Consider the following 3,555-nt stretch of genomic DNA (forward strand, 5'->3'; position numbering starts at 1 on the left):
AGCAGCTGTGGGCATCAGGGGCACAATCCCACTGGAGTCCCTCTGAAGAACTGGGTAGAACGAACCTCAGAATCATCTCAAGGGAGGATCCACTGATTCCAGCCCCCTACTAATTGGCCATTGCCTGTAGGGTGTATTAGCGTCCTCCACACTTGCATGTTGCTTCTGTAACCAAGCTGAGCAGCTTTGTATGGATTCAGAGAAAGCCCAGAGGCAGCAAAGCAGAGGGAAGCTTCAGAGAGGATTTGAAGTGGGGAGTGGACAAAGCACATGAGCCCCTTCCCAGGAGGGCCAAGAAGCTGTGGCACAGAGCATCACAAGCATTGGCTACAAAAATAAAATTAAGGGGCTCCTAATTTTATTTTGGAGAAGGGAGAGGAGGTTTCCCAGAGTAAACAAGCCCGAAGTTAAACCTCGAAGAGGAATGGGCAAAGGAGAAAAGGCGTTCTAATATACAGAGGAGCTTGAGCAAAAGAGGGAGCACACTAAGAGAAGCGCGAATATTTAGGTAGGGATAATGTGCAAGAATAGAGAGAAAGAGATGAATCCAAAAGAAATTCAGGAAGTTGACTGACAAGACTTGTGAAAGGCAAATGGTGTTTTAATGGGAGAAAGGGGGAGAAAAGTTTGTGGTGATGGCGGCAGAGTAGGCGGATACAGAGGGAAGGACGGAAAACTTGTTTATGGGGTGAGGAATATGGCAAGTTCAGCTTTGCTCATTTAATGTCTATGGTGCCTGTAGAATGTACAGGTGGTGACATCTTATAATTACATGTCTGAAACATGAATCCATTAGATAACTGCCTTTATTCGATTTATAAAAGCACTCTGAACCTATTTAAGCACTGGGTGCATCTGGCCATGCATTGACTGTCTCTGAACTCAGGGGAGAGGTGAAGTCTAGAAACACAGATGTATCTATCCCCATCCGAAGGGGTTATCAAGGATGTAGGTGTAAGTGAGATTACGCAGAGTATGTAGAATGAGGAGAGACGAGAGTAGAGAACAGAGCCTTGATGTTTAAATGGCAGGTAAAGAAAGAGAACTCCAAGATGGATATTGAGAACCTGTGGTTGAAGGAGTAGAAGGAAAATCATGAGAAAGTAATAAAATGGGAACCAAGGGCAGTGAGAATGCCGGGGAGAGAAGACAACAATGCCAGCCACTATACAGAGGTCAAGGAAATTAGAAGTGAAAAGTATCTTTTGGGTTTAGTGATGGAGAATTGGTTGGGGATCATAGCATAGTGAGAGTTGCTGCTGCCATGCCACACCAGGCCCTGGGCCAGGTGCTTTGTGTCCGCTCTTTCACTGAATCCTCAAGCCAGCCCTCTGAGTTGTTGCCACGATTCTATGCAGAGTGTGACACGTGAGGGATGGAAGACACAGAAAGATTATGTCACAGCCGGGCGTGGTGGCTCACGCCTGTAATCCCAGCACTTTGGGAGGCCGAGGTGGGCGGATCATGAAGTCAGGAGATCGAGACCATCCTGGCTAACACGGTGAAACCCCATCTCTACTAAAAATACAAAAAAAAATTCGCTGGGCGTGGTGGCGGGTGCCTGTAGTCCCAACTACTCAGGAGGCTGAGGCAGGAGAATGCCGTGAACCTGGGAGGCGGAGGTTGCAGTGAGCCGAGATCACGCCACTGCACTCCAGCCTGGGTGACAGAGCAAGACTTCATCTAAAAAAAAAAAAAAAAAAAAAAGAGCCTGCTCTCTGGTTTATGTATGGCCACTTTCCACTATGTCCTCCCATGGTGGAAGGGGTGAGAGAAGTTGCTAGATCTCTTTAATAAGGACACAAAACCATCTCGTAAGGGCTTCACCCTCATGACCTAATAACCTCCCAAAGGCCCCACCTTCAAATACCCTCGCATTAGGGATTACGTTTCAGCACATGAATTTGGGGTACAGTGTTGGAGGTGACTTAAACATTCAGTCTATAGCAACTATAATACCTCATAGATGCCACACCAGGAGGAAGAATATCTTTTCCATGGAGACAGGAGGGAAGAAGGTAAGGGACATGTGAAGGCAAATATTGGCTGTGTGGGAGTGGAGGAAATTTGTGCAATTCACGTAAGCCTCCATTTTCTCTGTTAAGACTTTGAGTTCCTTTTCTGTGTGTTTGTTCATTTGTTTGTTTGTTTGAGACAAGTGTCACTCACTCTGTTGCCCAGGCTGGAGTGCAGTGGTGCAATTTCAGCTCACTGCAACCTCCACCTCCCGAGTTGAAGTGATTCTCCTCCCTCAGCATCCTGAGTAGCTGAGATTACAGGCACGTGTTACCACGCCCAGCTAATTTTTAGTAGAGTTGGGGGTGCCACCATGTTGGCCAGGCTGGTCTTGAACTCCCAGCCTCAAGTGATGGGCCCACCTCAGCCTCCCAAAGTGCTGGGATTACAGGCATGAGCCACTGTGCCTGGCCTTTGAGTTCCTTTTCTGAGGCAAAGTAGGGCAACGTGAAGATATGATAGGGAAACTGAGGGCAGAGGTGAAATTTCAGAATAATTGCTGGGGGAAGAAGTGGACATCTCTAAATCTGGGGCCTCAAAGCTTGTCTGCTTCTAAGAACTGTCTACCCTCCCATGCCGTCTACCCAGATGCAGTTGGATCACCATGTTCCAATTTTCTCTGCATACAATATAAACACTTTATTTAAGAGCAACAGATATTCCATGTGGGCCAAGTGGTTGACCTATCCAAGACCAAGCAGCAGGTTCCATGTAGCCTGCAAGCCTCTAGCCCTGACCCCAATAGGGTGAGCACATCTCCCTCCCACCTGGCCTTTCATGTTCTTGATTATGGAGTAGCTCAGGAAGTCCATGAATTCCACATGCACCTGTGTGCACTGTCCCTGCTAGTGAGTCCTGCCCAGAACCTTGGTATCACTGGCCAGCTTAATAGGCTGTACATGGCTTGTGTTCATGGTGGCAGCACAGCTGTAGTCGGGCAGAGATGCTGTGTTAGAAATTGACTTACCCTTCTGATCATAGATGTTTGGTTCATCAGTGGGTACCTGATCCAAACTTAGCCAATCCTATTTTCTTGCCGCCAATCAGGGTTTATTCTGCACTAACTAGAGTCCCTACCCAGGAAAAAGTAGAAGTGAAAATAAATCATCTCTCTTCTTGTGTAAAAATTGTAAGACATAAAGATGGAGGATGTTGGTGACTGGAAGGTCTTAGGTGGAAGGTCTTAGGAGGATCAATATATAAAACCCCTGCTATATCTATTGATTGATACTAATACATTTCACATTAATATATATTATAATAACACATATTAATATATATCCAAGCTCTGAACCAACTGAGAGATAGATGCAGGACTCAGACCACTGGAGATCAAGATGTCCATTGGTCATCTTGTTCATTGGTCCATTAATAAATACCAACAAGCCTGGAGATGGTAGCAGAGAATATGATATGTGGACCTACTTATGTTCCACCCCTGAGTTAAAGAGAATTACTCACCCGGTCATAGGCACAGCTGCACTCGTGCTGGCTCTCCCAGTAGGGACCTGACTCTTTAAAACTCACTGCATGGGCTGG

The 3,555-nt window shown here is 46.4% G+C and overlaps 1 pseudogene; it reads right to left on the reverse strand.

Moving 5' to 3' along the window:
• Positions 1-2,659: 2,659 nt before the first annotated feature.
• LOC111540435 lies at positions 2,660-2,930 on the reverse strand (annotated as a pseudogene).
• Positions 2,931-3,555: the final 625 nt, after the last annotated feature.

The sequence above is a fragment of the Piliocolobus tephrosceles genome, chromosome X (assembly GCF_002776525.5).
Source record: "Piliocolobus tephrosceles isolate RC106 chromosome X, ASM277652v3, whole genome shotgun sequence".
Lineage (NCBI taxonomy): Eukaryota > Metazoa > Chordata > Mammalia > Primates > Cercopithecidae > Piliocolobus > Piliocolobus tephrosceles.